This window comes from Anomalospiza imberbis, chromosome 3 (genome assembly GCF_031753505.1).
Source record: "Anomalospiza imberbis isolate Cuckoo-Finch-1a 21T00152 chromosome 3, ASM3175350v1, whole genome shotgun sequence".
NCBI lineage: Eukaryota > Metazoa > Chordata > Aves > Passeriformes > Viduidae > Anomalospiza > Anomalospiza imberbis.
In genome coordinates, this window is record NC_089683.1 from 112553006 (window position 1) to 112574687 (window position 21682).

A 21682-nucleotide genomic window follows, 5' to 3' on the forward strand; every position below is an offset into this window, starting at 1 on the left:
TAATGAGCTAGAGCAGATATTATGTTTTTGGAGGAGATGTGTGTATGTTGCATTGTCAGGCCAGAATCCAGGAAGATTAATGCTTTCAACCATCTTGACAATCAGATTGTCTCCCTGAATATACAGTGCCCAGTAGCCCTAAAGAAAGACTATTTTGTAAAACCTTTTAATGATTACTGGCATAAATTCAAGAAAAAGACATTTGGATTTACACCAATATGAAGTGAAACTGGAATCGAGATCTAAATGATAGGCACTTTTGGTTTACTTGTGATTAGCCTCATATGCCTCTTTTTTCCTGTTCATTTATTTCTTTTTTTCTCTTCAGTTATCTTTCACTGGTGTGAATAAGGAGTCAGTGCAATGCTTGGGAACAGCCCCAGGAGATGACTGACCCCAATTCTTTCACTTTCTACCTGGGCTTAGCTGTGTTGTGTTTTTGCAGAGGTCAATAGTATCACCTGAGGTTGAAGAGCTGGGGCTGATACCAGAATTCCCTGCCTACCTATTGCCTACTCAACCACTGCAGGAGCAGCACCCATCTCCAAGGTGTGGTCTGTATGCTTCTTGTAAAGCTCGTGGAAGGAGTGAGACCCCTCCAAAAACGTGATCCCAAGTCATGCAAACTGCATAAAGAGCCATCCAGGGCAAGCCAGGGAGCTCTGGGCAGAGGCATGAACGTGGAGCCCAGCTCACCCTGGAGCTGGGTTCCTGGAGGCAAGCAGCTGCATCCATTCAGGATGCACAGCTGCAAAGCACCTCACCTATCATTTGGGAGGAGGAAATCCTTGCAAACTCATCCCTGGCTTTTAAAGAGCTTCCACAAAGGGAAGAAATGCTGCTGCCTGTAAGGGGAAGGGAGCCTGGGTTTGGTGCCTTTCCTGCTCAAAGGCAGCTTGGATTTGTGCCTCCCACCTTCCAGATGAGTGGTGCAGCTCTTGGCTGGGGCTTGAGCACCTGCAAGCTGCTGCCTGGACTAAAGGAAGGTAGGAGGTGGTTTTTCTTATTTTTTATAATTTGCTATAACTTTTGCTCGCTCTTCTCTTTTTTTTCTCTACAATTTCTGACTCGGATTAGCTGAGAGATCTTTGCTGCTGTGGCTTTATTGTGTTTCTCTGTTGTGCACTGTTATTGCTAATGTCCTTCTGAGATGTGTGCTCGTCCAGCTGTCTCTGGAACACTTCTCTGCTTCTTTTCTCATCAGCACACACTCTTGTTCTCCCACTGAGCTTAGCCTACTGTGGATGAAAGGAAGTGTTTTGTCAGGCTCACCAGGGCCAGTCTTGTTGGAATACCAGCCAAAGGAGGCTAAAGTTGACTCCTCAGATGGTGGCTGACATCACCAAAGCCCAATGAAGATGGCATCTTAGTGCAGTGCTTCTGATTACTTACTTGTTTGGATTTGGACTAATTATCTACTTGTCTATGTTAATTTGGGATGTCCCACTGCCCTTCTTGAGCTGTGTCCCCCCATGTACAGCCTCTCAGCTGCGCGTTCCCTGATGTGCTTCAGATCCCCTCCCTTGGCCCCCTCTGAGCTTCCTGCTCCCCCCACAGGCATTTGGGCCAGCAAGCCCTGGCACACTTCAGCTCTCTCCAGTCCCACCGCTCCTGCCCTGGTTCCCAGAGGAGCAGCTCCCTGCGGCCCATGGAGCTCTCCCTGTATATTCACTGCCTGGCTAGCAGGCACTGCTACCCTGAGACATGTAGGGGACTGGATTTTCCCTCCCTATTTCCAGCTCCCCCACAGCATCCTTTCCTACTCCTTTCCGTGCTAGTTTGCTCTGCTCACGCTCTCCTGCCTCCCCACACCAGCCCAAGAAGCCAAAGGCGTTGCCAGCTGTGGGTTTGGTGCTGCCCTGCCTGCCTCTTGCTGGCTCCCCCGAGCACAGGTGAAGCCTGTGTGTGAAGGGGACCTGGAAGGGGCTCTGGCTTAGGCAGCCAGCAGTTACCCAGATCACAGCAAGCACCCTTTGGCTCAACTCTCCTGTCTCCACCTCGTTCCTTTTGGCTCAGAGTAAGTGTGGGATTGTGCGCACAGCTGCCAGAGGAGAGCGTTTTCCAGATGAAATGAAGCAGAAGAATATGGGTGGTATAAATATCAGAAAGATGTTTCATGGATCTGCCCCTACTTTCTTTTTTCTCCTCTTTCTCAATGTGCTACGTGCCTTTCCCAAGGGCAGGCCAGCCACAGGATCCTGATCTTTCTTTGCTGTCATGAGGGCACTCCTTGGTGTAGCTGCTGAGAACGGGGCCAGTTGTATCAGTGTGGGATGTCAGTTGCTTTAAGCCTCCACTTCAGCTGCTTTGGGGTCAAATAAATGGGAACATGGTGCACTTCTTGGGAGTTCATATGTAATAGCTGCAGCTCCACAGATGAAATTTGTTCAGCACATCTCTTGGTTGTGAAAAATGTAGAGGTCAAGATAGTCCCTTTTCACACCTTTCCTCATTACTTTTTGATGTGTGTCTTGTTTGGATGAGCAACTGAGAAACTTAAAAAAGATAAGCAAATATTCTCTTAAAAAAAAAAAAAAGTTTTGTTGTCTTGACCTTTATTACATAAATATTTAATTGATTACCAAATCCTAAAAGATGGAGGGAGCGTCAATGCTCCTTATGTGTCCATGAAACCTTTGTACAGATTTGTATTCTGCTAAGGGGAGTAAGGGCCCAGAATGGAAAATAAAGCGAAGGTTTTAATTTGTGATAAAGAAAAACTAAAGCAGATGAGTGATTTTTAATTCTATACTTTTTAAGTTTGTGAGCTTCTGTGGGGAGTGAAGTACTTGTAGCAACAGGAAGTTATTTGTTTTTTTAAAATTTGTCTCTGATGTCAGGATGCCTTTCAGTTATTGAAATTGCATGGGTGTGAGCAATCTCATGAAAAGCAAGTTGGGCAAATTCAGAGGCCTGAAGTTAGTTGTGTGCATTAATCCCTCTGAGTTTAGGGGGATGAACGGTGAAGGTACAGCTACCCATGGATCCTCTTGTCCTGAAAAGGTCTTCAGAAGAGGTAAATACTTGCTGAAGCTGCCATGGGAGGCAGGTGTATATCCCATCCTCCATCTCTCCAGATGAAGTAGTGAAACCCAACTTTTACAACCCAATCCATTTGTCTAAGTTCAATTACTCCAAGTTCATGCAGATGTGACAGGTTGGAAATTGTCCCAGGGTGTAGTCTTACATCAGTCTTTAGATGTGACTTCTGTATAGTAACTGATGCAATTTAGGTGTGCAAAAGAAACCTGAGTTATGGATGGTCCAGGAAACTGCCTTTTTGGGCAGATTTTTTGGGAGAGCACTGGTTTAATGAACCAGCTTGTTGCCAGCCCAGATCTAACCAGATTGTCCTCGTGCCAAAGTCGAGGCAGATGGCTTGCAGAATGGAAGAGAACAGCAGGAAGTTTTTGCTGGTTTGGAAAGGCTCAGTCTTGATTCATAAATTTTGTTCCAGAAGAAAAGCATAAGCTGTTTGGGAAACAAAGATATGTCTGAGGCTCTCCTGTCCCCTCTGCCCCTGGCTTGGGATGTCATGGGAGAGCTGCACCTCAGCACAGGGGGTTCAAATGTGGAGTTATTCCACTTCTTCCACATATCAAAAGTGCAAAGGGAAGATCCCTCTGTCACCTCTCAGACTGGGCAGACCCAAGCTGATCCATTTCCCCTAAGGACCCTTTCATGGAAGAGCACTGTTAGTGTGGATGACAAGTCATTGCAGAGGGCAGGATGGCCAGATTTGTGGGATATTTGGAGTGTGGAGCTCCTCGTGCACCCAGTCATGGTCTGGCTGAGTGACGGGTGGTGAGAGGCACAGCTCATCGTCACTGAAACCAAAAGCACTTGGTATCAGGCCAAGATGTACCTGAAATGGAAAAATCTTTTGAAATCCCATAACAGTTATAGTCCATCCAAATGAAAATTAGCCTTGAGTTCAATCCTTAATTACCCTTGCTCATTAAAACTTAAGCTGTACACAAATGTTCTTACTCAGTGTGGCTTGAGGCCAGCCTTTAGATATGTTTAACGTTGCGAAGAGTGAGAAATGCACAGGGCAGAAGCATGAAGATGTGATGTAAAATGCAAACAACTACCAAGAACTTGCACCCTGCTGCCAATCAAATCAGCACTCACAAGACTGAGTCGGGATTCCATTTCCATAGCTTAAACACCCAGGTGCACCTGAAAACAGGACTTTCAATGCTGTTGGGATAAATCCAACATCACCAATACCTGAATAGATGGGAAAGCAATAGCAAAGTTTTACACAGTGCTTTTATATTTAGCACTTTCCAGTCCTTCAAGCATCCCTCTTCACAGGCCAGTGTTACTGAAAGTTAAGAGCTGAGGCATCTGGAAGCCAGCTCTCTCATCAATGGCACATGGGGAGTTCAAATTATATTTTAATCACTGGCCCTTCTTTATTTTACAGGGGTAAATAGTGATTTCTGTGTGAGCTGGTACTTTGGATGCTCAGCTCTGCTCCTGCAGGCTCAGATGTGATGCCACAAGGAGCACATCCACAGCTGGGTCTGCTGCAGCCCTTTCAAGTCTCCAGAGTAGCCCATTGATTCATCTGGCCCTCACATCCTCAATTTCCCTGGCTGTTTTTTGTATTAAGAACCTGATGTTAAGCTATCTCTAATAATTTCCTGCCTAGTAGGTCAGGTACATGAATCCCAACTCAAAGACATTGATATTTGTGTTTCTGTACAGGAGAAACATCCGTTGATGCAAAGGAAACTTGCCCAACTAAATTAAAGGATCAACCAGCTCTGTTTGTTTGTCTGCAGTGCTAGTTGCTCACAAGCTCCCCTGTGTCTGCACATCTGTACTTTTTCTCTAAGGACTGATTCTGTACCTCAGCATCCTCTGTGAATTTTCTTCGTGCCTTCCACTGAAATACTTTGGAATTAAAGCACAAGTGAGATCACCCCTCTATGCTGTGATGTCGTGTTACTACTCTTGCAGTAAGAAAAGCCCAACACAGTGATCTTGAGAAAACATTTATGATGTATATAAGTTTAAATGCATCCATTCTATTTTCTGCTACAAGGAAGTTGTGATTTTATTTTTTTGTCTCCTTGATTTTTTTTTATGTTGGTTTTCAGATCTTGTCATAGTAGAAAAGTTGCAAATGAAGGCACAAGTTTTACAGTTTTGTCTTTTCAGATATTTTTTTTGCCTAGAGACCCCACAGTGTAATGCGCCTTAATTAATGGAAAGCAAGAATGGATTGCATAAACTCCCAGTGAATATTGTCTTAGCAAATTAAATCTGATTTAATGCTTTAAGCCGAAGACATATTTGCATAGCTAATGAAACTGATTAACTTGGAATTAATTTGCAATGTTTAGTCATAAGGCTTAAAACTAAAGTGATGTTAGTAATGTGTTGATTATTATTAGTACTCAAGATAATCAGGCTTGCTAGATGATTAAATGTAAATACATAGTAAAAAAATTGGTTCAGGTTAATAAACAATTTCAAATAGGAAAATGCCCCATGATGATAAAGTGAAATGAAGGAGTGTTAATTGTACAAGCAGAAGTTAAGAAAGCTCGAGTTCCCCCTTGTCTGCTGGAAGTGGGTGAAAAGCTGCTTCTTTTTAGCTTCCCTGTGATTTGATAATGATTTCTTTGTGGTCTGTGTTACACTTGTGCCCGGGAACACTCAGTTTGAGCCATGGACCTGACGTACCCAAGTGCTGTACAAACAGATCTCGGTGAGCACAGGGAAGTGTGGGCAGGAGCTAATGGGTGGAGGAGATGGTTTGTGTGCATGGACAGCAGGGACCTGGGTTTGCCAGAAGCTTCAGTGCAGCTGTGATTTTTTTTTTTTCCCCTTAGTTCTGCCAGATTTGTAGGAAAGTTTTGCAAGGAAAACAAGTTAGAGGCTTTCAGACGTGTATTGCAAAATCCCCCTTAAGATAAGGTGCCTATTGGACAAAGCATGGAAGTGCATGCTTAAAAATGAAGTGGTGGCTGTGCTAAGAGGCAGTACAGCTGACTTGTAAGGATGCAGAGGTTGCCAGTCCCTTTGCATAAAACTGGCTATTTAAATAGGAGTTTTTTCTGTGCTTTGAGTTTTCCTAGTGTGAGAGATCAGAGTTGACTAGACAATTTCTTCACTTGGTTACACTAATGTAAATACCAATTAAATGGATGTACAAATTTGTTTTCATACAGCTGTGAGCAGAATTTGACCCAGAGAATCATCCTTTGACCCCACATTAGCACACTCTTATGCTTTGTCTATGAAATAGGTGAAAGAAGTATAAATCAAATCAACTTTTGCTCATCAAGAAGAGGAGCTGCTATTCTGAGTTCTCTCAGATTCTTTCTCAGGCTGGAGTGTCCACAGAGCTTATAAAGGACTAAGACAACATTGGGGGATGGCAAATATCCTCCTCTGGGTCTGATGAACATGCCAGTTTGGGCCAGCTGGCTGTGTGGCCAATGTGCTGGGGTCAGTGTGAAAGATCATGTGAACTTTCCTCACCCACTCCCTTGTGAAATCTGTAGTAAGCTTTACCTACGTGTCCAAAGTAAGACCAATGGTTGTATGACTGGTTTTGTTTCCGAAGGTGCCGTGGGTAAAAACGAGTGTATGGTGATGCACGCGTGGTGGGTGTCAGCAGCAGGGAAACAGATGGAAAGTGCAAGACTGCCTGTTCCATGTCCTCTTGCATCTCCTCATCGTGTCTCTTTACGCTTCAGTGGCTGGGTCTCATCCCTCTGTGACTCTCTCCTTCTCCAAGTCTGAAGATGTGTGTGGTATGAATTTTTTGTTTTCCTTTCTGTTTCGCTCTCCTTCCTTCATACCACTAGATTTTGGTTCAGATCATTTTGACTCCTTAAGATGAAGTTTTGCAATGCCTGTGGCTTATAATCCTATCTCTGTTATGGCTGGTGGAGTCGTGATAGCCACAAGAAAAAAAGCTAAATTTAACTAAGCTGAGGAACCCTTCCTGCACAGTATCACAGTGTGCTGTCACTCATTCTGCTATCTCAGGGGGCCTTCCCAATAGGATATCATCCTTAATTCCACAGGATTCTCTAGGATCCTGGGCTGCCAGTAGTTAACCAGCATAAACATGAGTTTTCTAGGCTGAGCAGCAATGTTGTGCAGCTCTGTCATCTTGGTAACTTAGCAGGGGTCTGGTTACATTCACATCATACAGATCCTCTTCTCACTCCCTAAATCACCTTTCAGAGGTGACAGCTCTGTCCTCCTGGTTGATGCGAGTGCATTCATGGGATGTTTCAGGAGCTAATGCTTGTGTTTCCTGTGGAATTTTATGTAAGTGAAGAGTGACCCAGGGCTGAATAAGGACAGGGAGACGTGTCCTGGTGTGAAGTCAGATGGCCCAGATTGTGTGGGCACATTGTGTGGCTCTGCCAGATGCTTCTGCATGGCCATCTTCGAGTCTGTCAGCTTTCTCTCCACCAAATGATGGCAATACATCTTCCTCCATGCCATCGACTTCAGGGGTTTCATGTTGTCATTTTAAAGTTGCTGCCGCGACGATACCCTGGCCTCTGGCTGGATGTTCTAGGTCCTGCTGTAATAAAATAATATGGCTTTCACACATCATTCACAAGGGGCACCGGCTTCCCTATGTCCAGGGAGCCCTGGAGGGGTACCATGTGTGGTAACCTTGTTCCATGAAAAGGTATCAGGTTTGAAATATTGCCCAAATGCTGCCTCAATATAGCCCATGTGTGACCACATGTATGTAGCTCACAAGGGGTGCCCAGATTTTCTTGTTACAGCAAAAATTGAAAGGAATTGTAGTGAAAACTACTTAATTCAGGGCAGAATCAGACCCATTGTGAGGATCAAGATGTTGTCATATTCAGGATAGTTCTGTACATTGATAATGTTATTAGGAAAAAAAAAACCCCTCTATTGCCTCCTTTACTGCATAAAATATTTAACCTTACACTGTGGATAATGCATGAGAACTATGGTTATAACACCAGTTTTCTGCTTATAATGTAATGGTGTTCTTGGTCAGCATCCCTTGATGTTTTACAGCCAAATTGTAAGTCCATTTAAATGATTTAGCACACCACAGCTTGGTTAGTAAGCACAGGTAAACAAGTTCTCTGGGAAGATTTAAACTATAAGACAGTCACTATAAAGTCTGTCAGAAATTCATTGCACTTCACAGATGGAACAGATAAAAAAAAGTCCTTAACTGCAGACAGCAGGGAAAGAAAATCCTAAATTATCAAGATGCAATGAAATCCTCTTGCAGGGTACAAATTGTTGGAAAAAAAAATTATCGATTATTTAAAATAGAAGATGAAAACTGGTCTTGGTGGCGAGCTATTTTATAAATTTCCAGATGACCTGTCCCCAGTGGGTGGTTATGTTTGGGTGGACAGTGAAGGGGAACTTATTGTAATGACTTTTTGTGCTGCCAAAACCTGCCACCCATCCACAGACTGAGTAGTATCTGTTCTGATAGTCCCAAGCAGTTAAAAATCACATGTAGCTTTCATGCAAACCTGTCCACCGTGAAAAAGAGTAAATGTCAGGATTTTTAATTTTGTTTCCTATTGTTTGGCTTGTAGGGGTTGCTTTTTTTATTGCTCTCCCAGCTGCTGTCTGTGACCTTGAGCATCAGATGCTTATTTTGTAGACGGTGAGGTGAAAAATACATCAGCTATTGGAAGATTTCCCATTTAGTCAATCAAGATGACAACATTAAATTGAAAAGGAGCAACAACAACCACAGTTGCTGGCTATGAGCATGGACTAGAAAATTTAGAGCAAGTGATCGTTTTCAGAGCTGTGAAGTGCCAACAAAGTATAGAAAAGCAGGACAGAGCCAGCGGAGAGGCTCAGAGCTGGAGGGAAGGAGCATCTGTGAAATGGCTGTGAAAGCCACGAGTCTGAAATTTTTGGAAGTCTGTAGAGCTACGGTTGGTAAAGCTTTGCCAGTTAATGCTGGATCAAGATCTTAGTTGTCCTCTTTAAATAGGAGTCCTTTTTCTTAATGAGGGGCTGTCCTTACAGACTAGCTAAACTACAGCAGTGAACTTGCTCTTGGTGCAGATTTATCGTGGTGGCCCAGAGTGACTCGCTGGAGTCAATGATGTTGGTGTCTGAAATCAGTGCTGTATCTGATTCAGAGCTCCTGGCTTCATCCTCCAGTTTTGTTGCAAGCCAGACTTTGAGGGTCAGGGAAATGGAATATCATGCTTAATGTAATAAGGTTTAGAGGGAAAAAAAAAAAGGAAAATACTTCTGTCCTTTAATCCTGAAGAATTTCTGGTTTTACTATGTTGCACTGAAGAATTTTACTAATAAAGAATTAAATTACCCCAATACCATTGCTCTTGCAGGGAATTTTAATAGCCTGCCAAGTTGTACTATGTTTAAAGGAGAAACTTTTCTGAATTTATGATCCTCCAACACTGATCTTGATCTGGAAATATGGGAACCAAAGTGCCACCTACTATGTTTTCCCTGATCCTTTATACAAGCAGATATCAAGTCCTTTTTTTGTAAAGAGACTTTCCTCCCTGCATAAGCAGTTCCTAAGTTAGAGAAATGAGAGGCTGAAATATTTTTTTGCTTCATGACCCCATTGCTTGCCTGAAAAGAAAGCAGACCATTTCTCTATCTAACTTTCAACTTTCTTCTGCAACACTCAGACAGTAGATGGGCATGTTTTGTTGAGTTCTGGGCAGATTTTACCCGCTGTGAAAAATGGATATAATGCTCAAAAAGATCAAGTAAACAACTCTGCTGGCAGTAGGTGTTAAATGGTTTCTGAATTCTGACTGTTGGCTGGCTGGGTGTTGACTCAGTGCAAATAAACAGAAGGCTCTTCCCAAAATCTTCCTGTCTGTTATTTGTAGTGCCCCATTGCCTCTGCTGCAGGAGTCCTTACGTGGGCATCCTTTGCTCATGCCATGCAGGGATATTTAGACTGAATTCCTCTTGAAGCCGAAGTTTGCAGTAAAGTTGTTTTAGGATGGCAAATGCAGCGAGATCTTTGACTCTGTAAAGAGATCTGAGAGTTTAGGTCTGTGTTTGTATGAAAATTGCAAAAAAAAGGCCTTGAGCACAGGAAAGGTAACAGTGACAAATAATTGAATATTAAAATCTATAGAGCTTTGTAATTTTCAGTTAAAACAAATTGCATTTTCATTTCAAATATCTGTTGATGATGAAACGGATTTATGCCCTCACTAAAGATCCATACAGCAATCCTGACCCCTCTGCTAACACCCACTACCTGAAACCCATGGCACATCAAAGCAGTGCATCTTTCTGAAGTCTGCAGTCGTGCCTTTGCCTGGCTGTGCTTGCTTCCAAGGGACTGTGCTGCAGGGACAGTGGGAGAGCTCTGGCTTTGCTGCTGCAGACTAACACAATTTGTGCAGGGCACGAAAATTAACTGGCTAAGCAAGCTGAGACTGTATTTCTTTCCCTGCTGAAAGGAGGGACATAAAATTTCATGCTTGTATTTGTAGGCTTTGTAGCTGTGGAGGTTCTGTTTGCTAAAATTTGAAAAAGTAAGACAGTAGTAGGCAGCTGATGTGGTTGGATCTTATTTCTATAAAGCTGTCGATTCTCTTAATGCAGTAGATGTTGCCATCCCATGATTATTTGTTTTTGGTGGTCCAGATCTTTGTCACTGTGGAGTTTAGGTGGTGTTCAGCAAGAGAAGGTGATGATTTCTGCAGTGACTGGAAAGTAAATTGTTGATAAGAATATTCCTCAGCTGGACTCCCAGTGGCCCAGGGTCCTGCCCAAGGACCACAGCCTGCAGCCCTCCTCTCCCTGCACTTGGCCGGCTGGAGGATGGCAGGGCTGTTTGCTGCCTGGATGGTGCTTTTGGTAAAGACAGGGTCTGTTTCCAAGACGTTTTCTTCCTTCCTTTCACGATTCCCCTCCCATCCACGCCCCTTTTCTTCCAGGGTAGCACACAAGGAGTTTTACTTGGCCAAAAAGGTCTCATATGTGCACACGTACTTATTTTGTCCTTTTTGGTCAGCTGAAGCATGCAGAGGCATATTTGACTCACCATTTCTACAGAAAACACGTAGAACTGACTGCTGTAGGAATTGCCTAAAGTCAGATTTAAGGAAAAGAATAAATCCTGAATGTTTGACGCCCATAATGTGCTGGAATTGGATTGGGAGAGCAACAGTTCATATTTCAATCTGTGAAGGGATGTGCTTTGGTGTCAAATCTAGGTGAGTGGAATTCATGGTTCGTGTATTAAATCAGGTTTATGCTTATGTCATGCCAGTGTCCCTTTGAGGATAACCAGAGCACAGCTCTTGCTCAATAATAAAGGTGTAGCAGGAAAATCTGGTCCCTTACAAGTGGTATTAATTTTGCTTTTGAACATTTTACCATTTCCACTGCTAAGGATGGGATAGCAGATGAAAGAGTTCAGCAAACCTTATTTCTCACTGATGTCTTTTCTAAGTAAGCACAGTAGTTCAATTTGATTTACTGCAATTTTTTTTTCCTCCCATGGAAAGATTATAAACTAGAGAGCATACTGACTGGAAGAAAATGGCTGCTAATCTTCTGAAACTAATGTTTAATCAGTGATGGAAAGAAAATAAGTAACTAAAAAGCTTCATCCAGCTAATTAAATAAAGCTGGTTATTCTGCTGGAAACAGTTAATGAACCTCAAGTAATAAAATTATTTTCAGAATATTAAAGCAGGAAAAAAGTGATTACTTATTTAAGACTAAATAATTACAATGTATTCTTCACTATAAGAGGTTATAGATGCCAAAGACTAAATAACCACTGTGCTTCTGATTCTCCATAAAAAGGGTGTTTCTCAGGAATTATTACATCTTATGTCGAGCTTGCACTAAATTTTCTTCTCTTAAGGTAATCTCCAATGATCTCTAAGGGAATTTGCCTCCCTTGGTGCCTGTTATTATTCTCCCTTTTCGGGACTGGCTGTATTTGATTGCCTGTAAAATGAGCTGAGATTGTGTTAACTGTGCAGAAGGGATGGGGTGCAGTGGTTCCAACAGTGGCAGGAGCAGCTCTGAGGAGAGCCCTGGCTCCTGCTCTGCTGCTCAAACACTGCTGGGGCAGCCCAGTTTGGCCTCAAATCCTGCCTGGGCTGCAGCTCAGCTTGCCTCTGAAATGCTGCACATCCCTCTGTTCCCAGATTACAGATAAGGGGGAATTTCTCTTAGAAAGCCAGGCTGTAGCCTAATTTCCCCTGCAAGTGCTGCGAGCTTCCATTTTGGGACCAGAGTCTCCTTAATGCTGGGAGCTTTGGAAAAAATCCTGCCTGGCTCTGTCTTAATAATCACTGTAATATTTTTTTCCTTTTAGCATCTGAGAGCTGGCACTTGAGGTGGTTAAAGAAACCAAATTCCAGAACCCCCAGGTTGGGAGGGGGAAGCTGATGCAAAGCTGCCATCCCAGCCAGCTCCAGACAAATCACTTTTATTTATGAGGCACATCTCTGAGGATGGGGCAGTTCAGAACAGCCTGTCCTGGGAGGCATCCCTGAAGGAAAGCATTCTGTGCCTGCTCTGCTGCCATGCTGGCACTGGCTGCTGTGTTCTCCTTGCTGATTTAAGAGCCGCCTCTGCTCCCTGCTGCAGGCAGGTACAGCCCAGCCCCTGTGCCCCATGAGTGGTGGGTTTGTTTGGCTTGGAAAGGCTCTTTGGTGAGGTGGGAAGGCTCTCTGGTGGTCCAGCTCTCACCTGCTCATCTCTGCAGGGCTCAGGCTCAGTTTGGGGGCTAGAAGGCCAGAAAGCTGTGTACATTGGGAAGGAATGGGACTGGCATTCCACCTGCTTCCCTAAGCCTGACTCAGCAGCCTTTCCCATGCAGGGACATGAGATTAAACCCACAAAGGGCAGGGCATGTGCTCTGCTTCTCACTCCTTTCCCTTATCTGAGTTACATTCAGTGCCCCACACACACCCTTGCTGTCTGCTCCATTCCCTTTGCCAGAAGCAACCACCCAGAATGTGGATCTGGCTCTCATGATCATGGAAATAAACATCTCAGCCATTTAAAATTATATCTTACACTTGAGAAAGACATGCTGAGGACAGAGAGAAACAATAGATTTAATTAGGCTTTTAAAATGTGACACATCCATTATATGTTCCGTTACAGCTTTAAAAAACTCTCGGTTTCTGTATAATAAATCTTGCAGGAGTGCTACCATTTAATTAAATGGGAGTCAGCACTGGGAACAATTAAAATGAGTTTATGCACTTTCAGGGAAACCCTATAGCAAGATGTGCAAAATAGCATACAATAAAATGAAAAATTAAGCCCTTAGTGGCTTTGAGCTGCTGCATATAAGAAATTTGATAAAAAGCATTTTAAGAAAGTAGGCAATTTTACAGTGTGGCAAGTAGTCTGTTCTGCCTCAAAGGTACCAGCCCATGTCCCTTGGATTTTTGCCATTGGCAAAAGACTCCAGATGGACATAGGCATCAATACTAATAAGTGAAATTCATCCCTGAAGAAAAAAAAAAAAAACCAAACATTTCTTTGAAGCCCTGAATAGGAGTGGATGTCATCTAGCAGAAAGTATGCATAAATAGGTGAAAAAGATATCTCTGTTCTGAATAGTTTCTGAGCTGCTTCAATCAAGAGTTTCTCTGCTTATGGGATTTAGTGAAGGCAAACTTAATTTTTAGGCTATGGTTTGTACAGTAACATATGTAAGCAAATAGTGATGCTATCTTAACTAGAACATGATAGATACATTTTATTGCATATTAAAATCCATTTCAGCATTGCATTCAGCCCAGGGTTTTTAGTGTGTTTCCCCCTCTCTGCCTCAGTATAAACAAGCAGCCTTGAAATGAACATCAAAACTAAATGGCATTGAATATAATGAAGCAACATTGAGTCTAATGAAGCAGAATTGCTATGTAAACAGGGATGCTTTTATCTCATTGGAATTTTTATGTCCTTGCATGTCTCTCAGCTACATTTTTGTAACCTGATTCTTAGGAAATGTCTGATATCTCTTTATGATTGTTAGCAGAGACCAAGACAGCACTGTAATGTGTGCTCAGCTGAGTGGTGTGAAAGCACCACATCGAGTTTGCTGTTTTAGAGGCAAAATGGTCATCACCCTCATCTTGTTACGGGGGGGGGCTGGCTGTAAAACTTGGTAATCTGTAAGTGTGAATAGGTCTGCTGAGAAGAACAGGTTGCAGACACTCAAGGATCGGGTGAAAGTGCCACTTGGAAGCTCCCTGCCTGTGAGCATTCCAGCCCTCTCCTTGTCTGTTAATGCCTTTGTGGAGGCACAGGCAGTAATAACACAAACAATAACACCAAACCTCATAAACCTTTCTCTGGACTGAGAACCATGCCTTCCACTGTCTTGCTGTAGCAGAAGCCTTAGCAGGGCACGAGCTGACCTTCCTCTGGCAGGGAGGAGTGAAACACCCAGGCACCTGCTCTTTGTCACCTTGGGCTGTTGCAGTAGCTCTGAGAAAGTCTATGGTTCCTCCACTGCAAATTAAAATACTAGCAAAGACCTCCCTGTAATATACTCTTTATTCCCACCTTCTTTGATTCTGACCTTGGAAGTCATGCTCTTTAATATATATTGGCTTGCACCTGAACATCCCCCACCTCCTCACAGATATGAGCTTTTTGCCCTTTTGGACAGCAGCACAAAATTCAGCATGTCAAGTTAATGTGCTGCAGCTCCTCATACAAGAGTTGGGTTGAGCAGAAGCAGGCGAATAAATGCAGCTCTTTGGCAGTGTTGGACATGGAAGTATTTGTTATTATACACTGATATACGATGCCCTTTCACATTCTCCACTTGGACTTAAAAAAAAAAAAATGATGGCAAAGTAAATTAATGGAATCTTGTCTGAAATGTAGTCACTGGAAAAAAGAGAAGGAAACCACTGTGATATCTATTGCTGTAAACTGTCCTGTTCTGTAATAGCTACTTCATCTAAAATACTATCAGCACTGCCGAGTCTTGCAGCTGTTCTTAAACCTCTTGCTCCTCAAAGTTTCTGTAGGGATTGTGTGGCTTTTATTTGTTTGCTTGCTTGCTTTTTCCCCTGAAAATTTCTGTTTCACTAAAACTTTTTTCTGGATCTTTGACCTGTTGCATTTCTCTGTGTGCTGCCTTTTAGTGGGGGCAATGCACAGAAGAACTTTGGCATAAGGTTTTTCATATCTGTGCATTTATGTAGGCTGAGAACTTGAGTCTTAAAATGTATTCCTCTCCACGGGTTGTTAAGTCTGCAGTCAGAAATTTAGGGGAATGGCTAGCTCGCCCAGCTTCCAAATATTGAAAAACCTCAAAGTAATGTAGCACATAACTGAAATCACATAAAGTTTGGATATGGGGAATGAAGCTTCTGGCACCTCATTTTCATTATGAAGATGGCAACAAGAATGGAAAATGTCACAAGAATAATTCACATGTGTTTGGTCTTTACTACTATAATTATCTAGACCTTCTTGCTTTGGGCTCCCCTTTTCCTACATAGCTCTTGGGAAAAGGTGGGTTTGGCTTTTAATGGCCTAATAAATACAAGTAATAGCTTGTGATTTGTTTAATATTTTGAACTGAAAGGTCAAGGGTAGGAAGATTAAAAAGTCACTGGGGGAAATGCTCTCAGTAAAAGCCATCTCTTGCTGGAAGTAGTACAGCTTTTTAAGTAAGCATAAAATCAGTTTAAGGCAGCTCCAAGGCCAAATTAAAGCAGAAAGGAGAATAATGTTTGTGTATAGATACTACCTGCTATAGAAGGGTAAGAGAAATGAAAAACCAGACAGGGAAATCATCCCTAGTATCCCCCATGGGGTCTCTGCAGCTCCGATTGTAATATTTTTGTTGGATTTTTGAGCATGTGCATCTCTCTGAAAGTCTGGGAAAGTGAAGTAAGGACTGAGGTGTTCTTGAGTCTCTCCTCTGCTTGCAAAGCCTCAGATGAGACTGAGTCATGGAGCATTTTATAAAAACCTACCTGCTGCCAAACAACTGTCTTAAATTCCAGCATCTGCCCACATCCCAGCTCCTCTCCCACGTCTGAGCACCCCACTTCCCGTCTCTTTTGAATGTGAGAGAGATGGAGGAAAAATTAAAGGACTCCTTTGTCAAAACTTTTTTCCCTGCTCAGAGGATGCTCAGTTATGGAGGAGCTGCCTTGCCCCACTTCTCTCCTCAGCAGTGCTGCAGTGTGAGTGATGCAGTAAAGCAGCTCTGATGATTCAAGGCTGCTTCTGCAAGTGTTATTTGTGCACTGTGAGAAATGGAGACCTGAGACAGATGGGTCCTTTTCTTCTCTCAAGGATACTCTGGAGAGTTCGCACATTTTCCTGGGGCCCCAGGCAAGTGCACTGCTTGCTTTTCTCCAAAATAGGCTCTTTCCATCATAGAAAATGGGATTGTGCCTGCAAAGATCTTGAAATATGCTATTAATTTTGCATATTTGTTCTGAGTGACAGTGTGGGAGCCTTTTATCTAGAATATATTTTCATTAAAGAAAACAGGCTGAGCAGACACATTATGGGGGTGTCTAGTTGTGTCTTTGGTAGGTAGAAGGCAGGTTTTTATCATTTTAGTGAAAATAGGTGAGGGAATAGGATCCGGGGCATCATTAAGAGTTCATTGTGCATTTGAGGAGAGCTGCTTTTTTCTATGATATGACCCTCTTGTAGCTCCGGTGAACGTGGAAGCACAACCCAGCTGTATGAGGCTGAGAGCTCAGGTGAGAGCTGCCCTCACCACTGCCACAGGTCTGCAGGTCCCAGTGAAAGACACTGGGGACCACACACGCAGCTGCTTGGTACTGAGGGTGTGGTTAATACCAAGTGTGGTATTTTCTCTCAGCACTGGAGGTGGAAATGTACCTGTAATTGTCATCCTCTAAGTTAAAAATGTTACCGCAACAGCGCTAGGTCATCCTGACCTTCTGCGGTGGAAAGAGAAAACACTACTTAGTGCTTCTTTTTTAGTTTTTTAAGAGCACCTATTTTTCCCTTGGATGTTCTGAGCAGTTAAAGCCAGCCCTCCCACAGAGTAGGATCATGCTCTTCTTATTTAGTTGCAGAAAACATTTACCATATACCACGGCAAATCACACAATCAATCTTCATGTTAATCATTCTCTGCTGGAAGCTATTTACTACAAAAACTTCTGAAATTTTCTTACTAGCTGGAGAGCTGACTGTCACAGCCAAAAGAGTGATTCATTGATGTTGTTTTTTTTTTTTTTTTTAATAAAACCAAAATTGAATGCTTTGAAACAGGCATGAGTATTTCAGATTAGATGGGTAAAGGCTGAACAAAGAGACACTCAGAAATTGTCTTCTTCAGTAGGGCTTCTCCTTTAATCCTCCCAGACCTAATTCTAGCTAGTCACTTGCCTCAGCCTGTGTTTGCTCCCACGTTGCCATTTAAATGACAGGCCTCTGGCGATTTGCATTCATCCTGTGGCAGTGGTTTCCTTAGTGTTGGCTCTGATTTGCACCAGCAGCTGTGGCTGTGCCTGGCTGTGCAGCTCCCTTCGTGCCCAGAGCAGAGTCTCCAGAGAAGGTTTCATCATCATACTGCCCATGAGCACTGTGGGAAGTTTTGCCTCTCATGCACAGCTACAGAGCTGCCAGCTGGTTATGTGATTTAGAAATTAAAAAGTTCTGCTGGGCCCTCAAAACCTGCTGTTTCTGGTTTTATTTCATATGAAACACGCTATCTCTTCTCTTCTGCTGAATTCAGGTCTGAGAAGCAAATGCTTAGAGTCCTGCTTCTGATTCATAGAATCATAGAATGGTTTGGGTTGGAAGGGACCTTAAAGATCATCTAGTTCCAACCCCTCTGCCATGGGCAGGGAGAACTTGCACTAAAGCAGGTGGTCTAGTGCTCAAAGCCTCATCCAGCCTGGCTTTATATACCCCCAGGGGCATCCACAACTTCTCTGGGCAACCTGTTCCAATGCCTCACCATCCTCACAGTCAAGAATTGTGGCACATACTCTTCTTCTAGAATATTTCTCCTCCTGATGAAAGCAGAGAGCTTTGGTCTAGTTACAAAATGTCTGGTGCCTGTCTCTGATGTTCCCCTGCTTCCCCAGAGCACTGCAGTTTGCAGGTGGGGGGGAAAAATGATATACCTCAAAATCTCTGTGGCTGGGATCCAGCCTGGTGATTTGTGCTGCAGATCTGCAAAGCCAATTGTTACCAAAAAGAAAAACCATCACTGTCTGCAACTTACCTGTTCACCTGCATGATATAACATGGCAGCAAAGGCACCGATGGAGTGGGATCCATCAGTGTCCAGCTTGTAGGAAACCTGCTACACGTGCAGAAAGCCTCAGGGGCCAAGTGAGGTTTTGTGCTCTTTTTGCAGCGCTGTGGAGGAACACCTCCACGTATGTGAGAGCTCAAATCTCTTGCTGTGCTCTGTGGCCATTCTGGCTGTGCTTACATGTAGAAAGGATAGAGAGACTCGTGCCAGTTTGGCTTTGAGGGAGTTGGAAGGAAGTGTCAGTGATTCACAGAAGTAAAAAAAAAAAAAAAAATAAAGAAAGAAAGGAATGGCAGGCATGTGAAGTTATTGGATGTCTGTGGTAGGTCCCTTCAGAAAGGAAATGGATACAACAGAACCGAACAGGGATTTCAGTTGTTCTGGAAGGGAAACAGAGACATTTGCTTTTAAATATGTATCTGGTACTGGGCTGTAGCATTCCTCACCCTCTGCTGCACTGTATATTTGATTTGCTTTCCAAAATCAAACAGCTTAAGGTTTGAGTCACCCTCCATTAAGCTGAACAAAATGAAAATGCCAACACTTTTGGAACGTGTTGGCGTGGGCCTTAAATTGGAAAACAAACATAGCATCGAGCTACCCTTCCCCATGCGAATGGAGAGAAAGAAGCTATTTAGTGAATTGGGAAATTTGGAGGACTGGGTCTTTAGCATTGCTCTCTGTGTTGGGGAAAAGCACCGGACAACAGATAACTTCAGTCTTTGTTGAATGAGATTTGTTTCTCGACTGGTTTCTGATGTTACTGTTCTTGCCTGCTTCTTTTTTATCTTGTTCGCTACTCGAAAGCTGATTCACAGGAGGAGGTCTGATAACTTAAAGCAGAATTATCTGGGACACCAGTGAGAACAGCTCAGCCCCCAGTGTGGGGGTGTGGGTTTCAGCCCCTCTCACCATCTGAGTGCAGCTTTTCTGGTAGGAGACGGAAGGAAGGTGGGAGAAGGTTTGTCCTAAAGCGTTAGAGCGTGCAGAAGGTGTTGTGGCAGGTGCTACACCTGCAGGCTCACCATTACCCATTATTGGATTCCCTCCTCCTCACCACCTCTGCAGATGGCCACAGCAGAACGTGCAGGCAGTAGGAGGTCTGCCCATCCAAAGGCATCTGGGAGGCTAAGGCTACAGGAAAATGATATTAGATTGTGAATGTGAAGCTGTCTGGCCAGAAAAGCACCGGAGGCTAGAGGTGAACCCCGAGCGATGTGGGGGAGGAGTGAGTGGGATGTCAGCAGGGGCATGCAGCGCTGGGCTTTCCAAGAGGCATGAGGTGCCTCACATAACCCTTAGTGCAAAACACGCTCAATACGGTTTCAGCAGGGTTGTGATTCCCAGCTTAATGAATTTAAGAGCCACGGTGATTGCCTCTGAAAGTAGCTATCAGTTCTCTCCTGTGCAAACAAGAGTGCAGGCAGTGCCTGAGCTGCAGTGTGGTCACGCTCGGTGCACCTCTCTGGGTGACCCAGTGTGACCAGAGCACCTCATGGCTGGGACATGGCCACGTTTTCTTTGCATGGGGGTACAGGGCAGGAGCTGCTGTAGGCCTCAGGGGGATGGTAATGGGACAAGTGAGCCCTCCGTGGGCTCAGACAGACCCCTTCTCAGGTGAGCTGGGCAAGCAGCTTGTACTTTGTCTTTTTTCTTGTGCCCCACCTTTCTTTCTGCATCGTAAAGAGGAACGGTGATGGAAAGGCACCGCAGCCTGATGGAGTCATGGACACAGGAGTAGATCTCTGCTCTGATTAATGATTTCCATCACTTAAAGAAGGGCATTTTAATGTTTTAACTACCCATTCCATAATGATCAGAGTTCTCAGGTTGTACTACAGGGCTGATTAATGCTCACCCCAGGTGTGCCAGAGGCTCACGTTTATTACACACGCTGCACAGCCATTAATCGGCAGTGCAGCGCGGGCTGTCATCCCCGATTGCTTAATTACATTGTCTCCCCCTGCCCAGGGCTTATGTGTGTTGTGCAAAGCCATAAATACTCCAAGAGCCCCATTTCCACTGAAATCAATAGGAGTTTTGCCATTGCACTGCGATGAGAGCTGTGAAAGTAAAATAATGCAGATAACTGTGACTTTCAAGTGGGAAGGAGGGCGGCAAAGGACGCATGAATTAGGGGAGATTTAACTTGGAGGAGATCTGAAAAAATTACAGGGTAAACTGGGAAGTGTTAAAGGAGTCTTAACAGTAGGAAAGATAGAAGGCAAAATGAAAATTGGACAAGAAGTAAAAATAAATAAGAGGGATTTCAAATGGATAAAGAATAAGAAGTGAACGAGGCAACAGGGATTCTGCAAAAATGGAAAGGGTAATTTTGCAGCAGAAGCAGCAGACGTCGTTGAATAAATAAATGAATTGTGTGTCTCTTTTCACAGAGGAGAATAGGAAAATTCAATGTATCAAAAGCAGGAAGGTTCCATGGCAAGGGACATCCATGTGGAACAAGAGGTGAAGAGCAGGAGTAAGCCCAGCACTGAGACAAACACTGGCCACCATGGCTCCCTTACTGGTTCTCCTGGGAATTTCCTCTGCGGTGAAGAATTGGTCTGCTCATCTCTCTGTGCTTCATCCAAGATGCTGCTCTTTTTGTCCAGTGTTTTGGTTGGAGGCAGGATCTGTCTGAATGTCTGGTCTGCTTCTGCAGCACTATAGTCACTGCTGACCACCAAGAAACTGCATTAGAATTACTGAATAACTTATTCAGTTTTGAGTGAAAATTTAGACAAAAGAAAAAAAATTAATTTTTGGCAGCTCTACCTTTTGCTTTTATCTTCTACAATAATTTGCTATGACAGATATTTGCCAGTGTTTGAGTCAGTCCAGCCCTAGATGTTTGTCAGCTGTCCATCAGAGAAATCTGTTTGACTCTATAACAGCAAAAGAAAAGTCTGCTGAAAATTACTTTGATGGCTAAATTAGCATTTGGTCAGTTTACAAATACAGAGACTGGCAGGATTTGGAAATATATTGGTCATTTGATTTTCTCTTGTCGTAAATATGTTTTAAGAGCAGCAGAATAAAGAAGGATGTATCAGATCTGAATGGGTATAAAATTTTTCTTGAGGAGTCTGTAGACCTAAACTTAAAGGTCTATTATTTTGTATCAGTAAAGGGCTGCTCAATGTGGTCATTATTTTTGCCACCTAGCTAGAACCAGGAAGAAATGTGAAAACATGAGGAGGTATCCTTAAGGAATTGACCTGAGAACAAAAAGCTGTAGAATTCAAATATTCCTATCTAGATTAAAGAAATAAAAATATCTTTAAGGATTATAGGTTAATATAGAAAGTTCCAAAAATTAGTTTGACAATCATACTAGCTGAGTATCGCTGATTCCTTATAAATCAAAGGTAAATAACTAGGCAGGCAACCCTGGAGAGGTTTCAAGAGAATAAATGAACA

General features: G+C 43.3%; 1 long non-coding RNA gene across 1 annotated transcript; it reads left to right on the forward strand.

Moving 5' to 3' along the window:
- Positions 1–534: 534 nt before the first annotated feature.
- LOC137471903 (uncharacterized) lies at positions 535–15051 on the forward strand. Its single transcript, XR_010997918.1, has 3 exons — positions 535–986; positions 12338–12878; positions 12967–15051. It is a non-coding gene; the product is annotated as an uncharacterized lncRNA (long non-coding RNA).
- Positions 15052–21682: the final 6631 nt, after the last annotated feature.